Here is a 12,500-nt window from a genome sequence, read left to right as displayed (position 1 = left end):
TTTAATGGAAATAACATTAAAGTATATTTGATTTTATTATAAATGCCTCTCAGTGCATTCTGCAGTAACTAACCATAATTCAAAGACCATAGAAGTTATTATTGCAAAATTATAAGTCCTACTTAAGTGGTTTAAAAAGCACAAAAAAGTCAAACTAAAGTTCAACAATTAACAAAAAATAAAAAAATCTAAAATAAATTTTAATTTAATTGTAAATCATATAAAACAAAGTGTCTGCAAACATTACATTCAGTTCACACTTAAGTATAGCTATTCTTTTGAAGTATTTTATTTTATTTATTTATTTATTTTTTAAGTGGCTTCTTTTTTGCTTTCTTTTTAAAGCAATGTAAATCCAGCTGGTCATTATAGCAAAATAAACATCAGACAATTCAGGTTTATGTTTCTTTAATAAAGCTATGAATGGGCTCCGGCACAGTCAGTACCGATTGAGCTTCAGACTACTTCATATGACATACTGTATGCATGAAATGATCTGTAAGTGCTCCGAGAGGAAGCACCTACAGATCCTGGTGTGAAAAGTGCATATGATTGAGCATGTGATGTCTTCTGAGAAGACCAGCCGCTGTGGCCATATTTAGTCGGTGCTGTGTTTGAGTCAAATTGAGCAGGCAACATAAAAATCTCAGCTCTTATCTACAGATGTCATGTGATAAATAGTTTAGCCTGTGAGGGAAGGTTAATGAGCTTCATCAGGCAGGCCGGTCATCTTTACCAGCTGGAGTCTCAGGCCATCCATCACCCTCAGTGTCTAATCATCCTTCCGACGCTTACATGGAGCCGGAGAGATCCGCTCTCTCGCCTCGACAGGCCACAAGGAAATGACTTATTTATCATTCACAGGCCGGTGATTGCAGGGCGCACACACACACACACACACACACTGTTAAATGGAGTTGAAGAGCACTTTCCTTTTTTGTCTATGTCTTTTTTATACTCCATAGCAGTGGAATATAAAACTGCAATGAGAAACAGTTGTCATGGTGATCTCTGGATAATAGGATACTGCTGGAGACTCGTGATTTGATCTGCACTGACAAGTTCATACAGTTCAGTGCTCTTAAACCTTTACAGTCCTACTAAACCAAGAAATCACAGTCTTTCCACTGTCTGGTGGAACTTTTTGTTGGTTTAGTGACCAGTGACTTGTTTTATGCTACAGCAGTTTAGATTGAGTTCAAACTGTACAGTTTCCCCATTCATTCAGTCCTGGGGAATCAAACCCTTGACCTTCTGTTGCTAGCACCATGATCTTCTCTTTGAATTACAAGAAGGCACTTTAACCGTATTCACAGTTCATTTAAAAACAACTTCTGTTAACAATCATAGATGCATCTGTCTTAATTCACGCATATATTCCCATTTGATAACGACACAGCGTTCGTTTTCAGAATTGTGGCTTGTTTCTCTCGTGCAGATGTGATGTTACAGACACAGAATGTGGCTTACTGGGTAACAGATGCATGTGCACCGATATTGCTTGGTTTTTCTATGGTTTATTTGTGTGGTCTTGTTTCCAGTCATAATGAAAACACAAAGAGCACTATGAAGATAGCACTGCTTTTTACAAACACTTTCTATATGTTGAAAATCAAATGAATATTTTTCGTTAACGAGTTCTTTCTACTGCACACAAACAAAAAGCAAAAAAAAAATCACCTTAATAAATAAGAATCAATACCTAATTAAAAGACAAACAAGGTATTGATATATCACAAAGGCTGTAGTCGCACAGTCGCCCAGGCGGGACATTAAAACACCAGCAAACACTCAATACATAATTAATATGATCAGAACACAGTCTGCAGACCCCCTGCACCTCAGCTTTAGTGTATAGAGGCTCGTTATTTCACGTGTGGTTTCACACAGATCAGTACTGGTTTTATAATGGTTTCAGATGAGAAACTGGACTATAATGAAGAATATGTAGCATATGTGTGTGGGGTTATCTGTCCTGAATCAGACGCAGGCTATGGTAAGTTTAGCCTGCGATTTTCAAAAGGTATATTTAGAGAGGCAAGATGAAAAAAAAAACTTTTTTTTTTAACTGTGTAAATGATCATAATTTTAACATTAAAAGACTGTAAAAATGTTACTGTATATACAGTGGAAAATCATAATATATATAGCTTGATATTTCAACATTTCAGTTTTACAGTGTTGTAGATGGAGACATTGTCATTTTAGAGTTAAATACTGTTAGATATACAGTTTCTGAAATCAAAAAAGTAATCTAGTAACTGACAGTGAAAAAACATAAATTGACATTCCCAGAATTCCTTGTGTTTACATTTGATGTTTTTATTATTATTATTATTTTTTTTTAAAAAATAACCATTTCTTCTTAGTTTGTTTCTTTTTAGTTTTTACTTAGTTGTTACAAAACAGGTTTAAGTACTTGTAAGTGTGTATTTCCCTGCATGAATCTGAAACACAGTGTCAGAATATAATAATAAAATAATAAAATAATAAAAGTCTTGCTACTCCTGGAAGAGAAATCTGCCTGTGTTTAATCTCAGAGTAAGAGAGCTCTAACGGTAATCAGTCTAACTGCAGTTGATTTCTGACAAAATCACTTGGATGGGATCAGAACTAGATTTAGAATGAGACACAGACACAGACTGAGGGAGGAACTGTGTCACGCCGCCAGTCCAACATTGTCTTTATATTCTCTCTGCGTCTCCAGAAGGAAAATCTCCTGCTTTCTTTTGGCTCGGCCGCACAAACATGGAAAAGCTGGTCGTTTGCGGCACAATCTCTCCACGGCACAATGTAGAACGGAGAGCTGCCAAAATAATTACTCTAGCAATCCCAGCTAATGCTGTGGAGAAAAGCCTGAGTTACAGCGAGTGTGACAGTGTTAATGCCACCAACACCGGCGCCAAAACACACACAACCCCCCAAAGACTTCTCAGCATCCGCATTTCTGTGCCCTCCATTATGAAAATATACTCGTTTCTAATTACCAAGCTGGGCATATGGGACTCGTGTGTGTGTGTGTGTGTGTGTGTGTGTGTGTGTGTGTGTGTGTGTGTTAATTGTCTCATATTCACATCTCACCTGTCGAGAAAAGATCCACTGAGTTCTCGACCAGCAGTTTTCATAAAGGTCATGATCCTCAGAGACAGAGTAAAATAAGAGACAGATGAGCTGGATCTGACAGACACACACACACACACACACACACACACTCACTCACTCACTCACTCACTCACATACACATACACATACACACACACACACACACACACACACACACACACACACACACACACACACACACACACACACACACACACACACACACACACACACACACACTCACTCACACACACCACACACTCACACACACACACACACACACACACACACATATACAGACACACACACATACAGACACACATATACAGACACACACACATACATACAGACACACACACACACGCACACACACATACAGACACATACACACACACACACACACACACACACACACACACACACACACCACACTCTCTCTCTCACACACAGAGAGAGTGTGTGTGTGTGCTCAAGGACATGTGTGTGTGTGTGTGTGTGTGTGTGTGTGCTCAAGGACGGCCAAAGACATTGCCTCTGGTGTGAAGAGACTGATTTCCACACCTCAGAACATAATGATGGAGGTGTGTGGGACCGGTGTGTTAAGTGCTGCGGTGATGAAGCTGTTCCAGGACGTCTGTTAGACTCACGCCTTGTGTCTCTCACAGAAGAGCTAACTAACAGAACCGTCATTCGCTGGCAGACTATATACCATACTGGTTCCACAGCACAGTGACTGGTTACTGAGAATCAGATAAAGAAACACTTGTCAGTACACTCAGAAATGATTATTCTGTCCTCATTTACTCACCTCACATCAGTCCAAACCTGTATGAGTTACTAATGGCTGGAAGTTTGTGGGTTGTGAATCCTGTTGATTTTCATAGTAAGGACAGAAACAGCACAAACATAAGCTCCTCTCTTCAGCACGATGGAAAGCACTAAACCACCAAAACACAAACTGTTCTGAATCTCAACAGAACAAAACTCTACACACTAACACAGTGTCTCCCTCTTTTCAGTCTTGCTCAGAATCACATTAAATATCATAATTGTGACATTTACGCTCCCTCTTTAGTTCCACGTGGTGCATTCTGGGAAGTGGAAATGCCTTGCACAGTTTCAGGCTTGAATGAGAATGAGAATGTAAAATTCTCTTTTGGGTTGAAGCAAGTCATTTGCATAAATTGAATGTGGACTTGTAGTGTAATTTAAAAATTAAAAGTATATATATATATATAAACTTTACTTGCATATAACATAATATTAATGAAATAAAAGGCCACTTAAGTGATTTAAAGAGAGACACTTCAGAGTTTTCCAGTTCCATTTTATATTAGGTGTCTTTAAATGCTATGCACTTTATAATAAAATAAGGAATTGTTAGGTATAATCAGTGTTGTGGGTAATGCATTACAGGTAACGCGAGTTGCATAATCAGATTAGTTTTTTAAGTAACTAGTAAAGTAACACAATACTTTTTAATTGAGAAGGAAATATCTGAGTTACTTTTTTCAAATATTACTCATCTCACCTGCACAAAAACACATTCAGTATTCCTCAAAATGAATAAAAACCATCAAATGCAAACTCAGAATATGATACAAACCTGCAATAATTAAATATGTTAAATAAGACAAATATCATTTATGTATTTAATCCAGTTTTATTAACCAATGTTTTTGCTACTGACCTTCAATGATCCAATTCAGTCGTACTAATAATCAAAAATGACACATTTGTGTTTGATTTGTGTTATTGCTGAATAATGTTGAACTTTCTTCTCCTGCGTCATATTCTTCATGTGATTAGTTTGAGCGGCGTCCTCTACTGTACAGACGTGAATCTACACTTCCTTCAGCCTGAGATTCATTCAGATCACTTTTAGTGTGAAGGGGCTTTTACGTTTGTAAAATAAGAACTTTTTTTATATTAAAACAAACATGCAAGCCCTGAAGATTTACATAACACCGCTAAGATGTTCACGCAAAGAAAGGCGGCGTAGCTTTTATTCTCTCTGTTGCCGCCGGCGCAATGTTGTGGAGATGCTGTGTGTTTCGGTGTGAAAGCGAAAATACTTTGTTTGGTCTTCCAAAAGAAGACACAACTAGAAATCAGAGGTTAAGTTGTATTTACAACACTGTTCCAGAACAGTTCAACCCAAATATTCAGATGTGTGCTGTGAATGTAATGGAGGACTGTTTCCTGATCCTGGGAGAGAAGACTACAATGCCGGTGTTCTGACTCACAGACTGTAAGTACGGTTACACATGTAAAGGATTTGTCACTGATGATTCAAACGTGAGTTTTGATAGCAGCGGTTCCAGTCCTCGCTCCTCCTGCTCTGCACATTTTGTATGTTTCTCTTATGGCTTCAGATGTTTGTTCTATTCGAACGTAAGTGCCCTGCGAAGTGGACATCACAGGATATAACGCCATGATTCCAGTTCGAAGTGACTGTATATGTTCCATTCAAAGTGAACTGAAGTGTGCGAGACATGAATTTAAGTTGTATATATTTAGGTATATGATGTCACACTTGTCCGTGTGTGAAGACGTAGCGCAGCGCAAATCCGTGAATAAATGTTCCGAAGTGAAGTAAACTTCAGCAGATTTCCCTGCTCAGTGTAGGGACACTGTGTAGGGACCATGTCAGTGTGAACACAGTTCATGCACGGAGCTCACTTCTAAAGAGCTGATTATCTGAATCAGGTGTGTTAACAAAGAGAGACGTGTAAAATATAGAGTAGCGTTTTTTGTTTGTCGTTTCTCCGATCACAAACGCAGACATGGTTTTATGGTTACCCAGCGCAATGCAACGCGTAAAAACACAGTATAAGTCCTTATAATCCGTAGTTATGTCTCCACTGGATGCAACAAATGGCTCGTTTGTAGTGAGTTTTATTGTTTTTCTCTCATATCTCCGTAACACTTACCTCAAAACACATCACAGTACAGTGAGGGGCGTAACATTTCTGTCACATGCTTGAGGTATTCAGCCAATCACAACGCACTGGATATTCATGAAAACTGCATATCATATGCACACCAAAGTAAATTTTTGCATATCAATACCACAAGTTTTTCTTTTTTATTTGGCATACTATTATACGCATTTTCATGAGACCGGGTTCCTAATACTGTGATTAAACAGCAGAAAATGAGAAACTGAAGCGGACAGCAGGTGCAGGAAAGCAATATTACCTGTCTAGGGAGGAAGGTAAACCTGCCACAGCCTTACAGCCCCATTCAAACCCTCCATATAAACCAGCAGACCTGCACACTGCAGAGAATCAATACGTCTGCGGTCCGTTTCAAAGCAGACGCTCAAGGACGTTTGGTTTAACTGCACCGGCGCTCGAGGAACAAAGGAGCGTGAGCTGCTGGTTCACATGGACGGCTGTGTTTGTGTGTGTGGAGGGACGGGGGTAAACAGGCCGGCCTAAGCAAGCATTTACTTGGTAAACAGATGTGATGGAGGGCTGAGAAATGGTGTTGACTCGGGATTATAGAGGCAGAGGAATATGCTGCTCGGTCAATACACCTGCTTCCTCCACACTAAAGGTCACTGGTGTTGATGGAGAGAGTGAAATTCAGACGTCAACATCAGCATCAGAGAATCACCGGAGGGCCGTCTGTGTGTGTTACTGTGGTCCGAAGGGTCTGGAAAGGTCTGAGATTGTCTCATACCTCGTAGTAGAGATGGTCTGAAGAGGTCTGTAGAGGTTTGATGCAGCGGACCCAGCTATCAGGATCGACTGATGCACTAAAGTAATGCTTTTCAGTGGCGTGACATTTCCAGTATCAGGCTGTGTTTCCCAACATATATTGATATAACATGACATTTTTAGATGAAATAGTAAAAGTTTTTCCAGTAACAAGCTATTTTTTCCTATGATAAGCATTAAATCATGTCAGAAGGCTGTGCTTTTCATCACATTTTATTGTCTCTGTGGATTTATGGCAGAGATTTTTCTTTCCAGTGTTTAAGGGTGCGTTAAACTTACATTTTCATTAATTATATTTACATTTACATTACATAAATCTGCTGAGACTTGAAATGGTCTAACAAAAGATAAATCACTTTTATGGTCCTATATGATTTTGTGGCAGCATTTTACACAGGTATAAAAATGGACAAAAAATGAATTGTTTTGCAGAATGTATTACACTTTTTTGTTTTGTTTTTACTTTTTCAAAATGTTGCCTCTTTTTTTAAAGCTTTACATGCAAATTCAAGAATTGCACACACAAAATGCAAAATGCCTCACATCTCTTGCAAAATGAAACACTGCATTTGAAATATCACAAACATTTGTCTTGCGTTGCAAACACCTTTGCCATAATATTATATTTTTGGATGTATAATATACACACAGTTATTCAAAACCTAAAGCTCTTCTTTCATGAGCTCCTGTGTACATTTACTGTACAAGATTGAAAACACTGTAAAAAAACGGAACTAGAACTCAGTTTTATTTCATCCAAAGTGAACATATTGTTTAAAAAAGCTCTCTGATGTATGATTCATTTAGTGAATCAGTTCATTCACGCAGGTCTGAAAATGATTCATCAAAATACTGCTACAGCATTATCACAACAGATCAGCTTTTCCAGCTCAACAAGCTCGTTTTTCTGATGAATAACAGTAAGTGACAAAACATGAATAGTGCTTTTCCAGTAATACGCTGCTTTGTGCAACAATTTGTCTAGTGGTTTAGTGTGTTGACATGCTGTATAATTGCATTTTTCAACAATTTTTGTAAGCCGAGGCTGATAATCACACACGCTGTCTGATTTCTCTCATAAAGCAGCATTGTGAAGTCCAGTTTGATTGAATGAATTGGTTTGTTCACACAGCTGATGTAAATAAAGTCGTTTCCCATCCGAGCACAGCACACTGAGGGCTGTAATTAGTCTTGCATGCGTGACTTCTTGTTTAAGGCCTCTCTCATTATGTGTCACTGACGTTTCCAGCAGAAGCATCGGGACAGAGTGCAATCCAATGCTGCATGAGATATATGAGTATTTTATTACATACTCCTCCTCCATCATCTTCCTGTCTTCCCTACAGGGCTTTCCACACAAACCCTCAGGTGCTCAGTTTTCCTCTTCTTTCTCTTTATAGCTTCTTTGAAGCATCAGTGTAAATTCTCCAGTACAAGTAAAACTGGATGAAATGATTTGGTTTGTGTGCATCAGTCAGTGTTTGTTTGAACTGGACAGAGTGTAATGTCATACACAGATTAGATTCATTCTCTTAGCCATAATATGACAAGATTACATATTCTGTTGATATGTTTATTTCTCTTTCCATATAATCTCAAGCATATTCTTCAGTTGTGTATATATATATATATATATATATATATATATATATATATATATATATATACACACACACACAGAAAAAAAAAAAAAAAAAAATTGTAAAATATTATTACAATGTATGTGAATCTCTGTTAAACTGTAATTTATTTCTGTGATGTGCAGCTGTATTTTCAGCATCATTACTCCAGTCTTCAGTGTCACATGATCTTCAGAAATCATTCTAATATGATGATTTGCTGCTCAAGAAACATTTCTGATTATTATCAATGTTGAACACAGTCGTGCTGCACAATATTTTTTTGGAAACATGGTACATTTTCCAGGATTCTTCAATGAATAAAACGTTTAAAAAAGCACAGCATTTATTCGAAATAGAAATCTTTTATAACAATTTTCATAAGAGTTTTTACTATCACTAAAAAAAATTAGCATACCCTTTCTGAATAAAAGTATTAATTTATTTAAAAAAAAAAAAAAACTAAAACCAAAATGTTGAATATTGTTACAAAAGGTTTCTATTTTCAATAAATTCTGTTTTTATTTTATTTTTTTTCTCAGAATGGATTTTCATAAGGTTTTAAATCTTGAAAGGTTGGGCAAATCAATAAAATCTAGCAAATAATGGAAAAATAAATAAATAAGGAATGAAAAAAATAAAGTTTCCAAGACACTTTTAATTTGACCTTCATAACATAAAATCTGAAATCACTTTGCATTGATTCCATATATATATATATATATATATATATATATATATATATATATATATATATATATATATATATATATATATATATATATATATATTTATATGAATGACTCTAAGCAAGGCCTCTTTCTGTTTATTCTGCAGTGATTAAAAGCATGTTGTGTGTGTTTGAATGAGTGTTTGACTCTCCCTGTGAGTCTCCACTCAAGCTCTGCACATGAATGAGGATCTACAGAAACTCTCAACATTGTCATTCCCGTCAGCAGCTGTTTCTCTCCACGAGCAGCAGCTGCATTAAGCAGGTCAACAGCACAATCCCTGGGTGAGCGCTCTCTAAACTGTCTTAACCACGTCTTCCCTCCAGAGAGAGGAGACCTTCAGAGCCGCAGTAAAAGCCATAGACCTCCGTATCCGCGAGTCTCTCCCTCAGGACGGAACAATGTCACAAACTCTGGCATTTTTATAATCAATTTAGAGTCTGGGCTGTGAGAGCTGCCGGCTTCTCCGTGCTGCTAATCCCAAAGTGACTTTTAAGACTGCACTGTGAAGAGGATAATCAATTTTATACAGCCGTCCACCCGGAGCACGAGTCCTCAGAACGACACGCCAGGATACTGAAGAGCACAGTGAACAATATACAGTGTGAAGACATAGATGGTCATTAGTATGCATGCTGTGAGCATTTCACTAACCGGCATTGATCAGCAGAACCTCAGGGGCATCAGACATCTATTTCACAATATCCCAGATATTTCTGAGAGATTACTGGAGTAACAAGGAGGCAGCGTTATTCTGTGATATCACTTTATAACTTCAGACAACACACACCAGACTCTTATTCAGTTCTGATTAAATCAGCGTTTTGAACAAATCAGTTGAGTAGATGATTCAATGACTCACTTAGAAAGACAGCGATTGTGTTCCAATACTCACACTTATCTTTTCACTTGAGCACTTGTCTACTTATTTACTACTCAGTTTTGTTTATGGCCACTAGTGGCTGCAGAAAAACAACGTATAATGAAAATGATGAATACAAATTTTAAAGAAATAGTTCACTCAGAAATGAAAACTAGCTAACCGTCCGAGATCAGGATGAGTTTGTTTCTTCATCAGATTTGTAGAAATGTAGCACTGCATCAGTGTCTCATCAATAGATGCTCTGCAGTGAATGGGTGCCGTCAGAATGAGAGTCCAAACAGCTGATAAAAACATCACAATAATCCACAAGTAATCCACAGCACTCCAGTCCATCAGTGAACATCTGGAGAAGACAAAAGATGAAACACATCCAGCATTAAGACGTTTTTAACTCAAACTGAATCAGGAGAGAAATCTGCATGGATCAAGCACCGTTTATAAGCCAAAACAGCACTAAACAAATATGTGGCTGGGTTTTGATGTGATGAGAGCACATATGGCTGACTGAACCTACCGCTGGATAATGATTCATTCATTCAATAAACTATGAGACACACGTGTGAGATGAAAGAGAGAGAACTGATGCCCTGAAACTTTAATGGCAGGCTGGGACTGAGCTTTTGTTGAAGCGAGAGAACATGAGAAAGTGAATGAGCGTGAGAGAGAGATTTCCACGAGCTCGAGTCAAAGATGCAGAGCGCCATTATAGTTTCAGATCCATCACAAAACCAGCCAATTGCAAAAACTCAACTGTCAATCTTATTGAGATTCAAGATGCTCCACAGGTGAAGAACAGAGAAACTGAACTGATTTTTTTGTGTCACTGTTGTTATACAAGGAAAAACAGAGAGGACGAGTCGTGTGGAATCACTTTAAATCTACAATATTTGTGTCATCAGTCTCTCAGAAAAAGCTTCATATGAGTTCAGATGGAGAACAGCAATGGTCCTTTCCATGAAAAGCCAAACTGCTCATCGTCAGTTATTAATCTGCAAAGCACTCATATGTGATGAGCATATTTTCACTTAAGTTAGTTAAGGATGCAAAACAAAAAATCTTGCTATAAGATTTATGAAAATGTTAATTCTTTCTCTGCAACTTGAGTATTTACAATCATTATTTCTTTTAAAGGTTTCAAACATAAATACATCAAAATATATACTGTATGTATGTATTAAGGAAGCTTGTTTCCATGATGGAATAAAAAAAAAAAAAAAAAAAAATGTAATTGTGACTCTTCTTTCCTCAGAATTGAGTTTATACCTAACAATTCTGTTTTTTTTTTTTCTTTCACAATCAGAATTCCGAGACACAAACTGAAAGAATCATGAGATGTAACTTTGGAACTGAAACAAAAATGTCAGAATTCTTGGTTTATATCTCACAAAAAAAAAAAAAGTGAGATAAAAAAGTTGGAAGCAGACACACACACAATCTCTATTTTTATAAATTGCATTTTTCTTTTTTTTTTTTGTTCATGTATTTTAGAATATTTTTAAAGATCGAGACACTGAGCGTCACACTGAGCCTCATGCATTACAGACTGACTGTTCTGAGATCAGGCCTCCTGCTGGACTGACCCACAGGTCACAGATCCGTGTTACAGCTGACCTGGACACACATCAGCTCAACCTCAGAGATGCTATCATAACAGAGCTGAATGTAGAGGCGTGTGGACTATGTCTTGATGCTGACACTGTGGGTAATGAGTTAATGCAGGAGAAGATAATGACACCAACAGGGAAGCAAGCGAGAGGAAATGAGAATGGGATGAAGCTGCAGGACCTTCTCGATGCGTGCAATCAGCATAACTGAGAAGTGAAGGAGACGGACGGAAAGGAGGAGGCGTGCGGAGACGGATGAAGTGCTCTGGTGTCGCTTAATGAAGGCCAGCGTCTGGAGCCCCTGAGAGACACTCTGCACCATCAAAACTGAACCATACGCACAAGAAACAAACTACAGTCTACAGAGTTTACTCAGAAGAGGACACATTTTCATCTACTGTAATGCACGATGCAATCCACTGGAAAAAAAAAAAAAAAAAACAGTAGTATTGTGATGTAGTAAGGGTTAGATACAGTAAAAAAATAAAATAAAATAAATAAAAACAGCAACACATTGAATTAAACTTTCCCTGAGGGAAACTGATTATTGAATTTATTGCATTATACATAAATCACAGAATATGAAATAACCATAAAAACAATACAATAACAGAGAGCAAACAAAAATACAAAGGTTTAGACAAATAGGAATAAAACATATGCTGAAATGAGATATTTATTTTGCTCTATAGATTGAATAGTACACTCACAGCATTAACAGGATCTCCAGCTGAACCGCACGAGGTGTTTCTGCAGCTCATTTTCTAAAAGTGCTGACTGTGAGAACGTTTGGAGAGCAACAGTATATTTACATGAAACATCAGACTCCTTTATCT

Source organism: Cyprinus carpio, chromosome B18 (genome assembly GCF_018340385.1).
Source record: "Cyprinus carpio isolate SPL01 chromosome B18, ASM1834038v1, whole genome shotgun sequence".
Taxonomy (NCBI): domain Eukaryota; kingdom Metazoa; phylum Chordata; class Actinopteri; order Cypriniformes; family Cyprinidae; genus Cyprinus; species Cyprinus carpio.
This window is presented reverse-complemented; position numbering follows the sequence as displayed.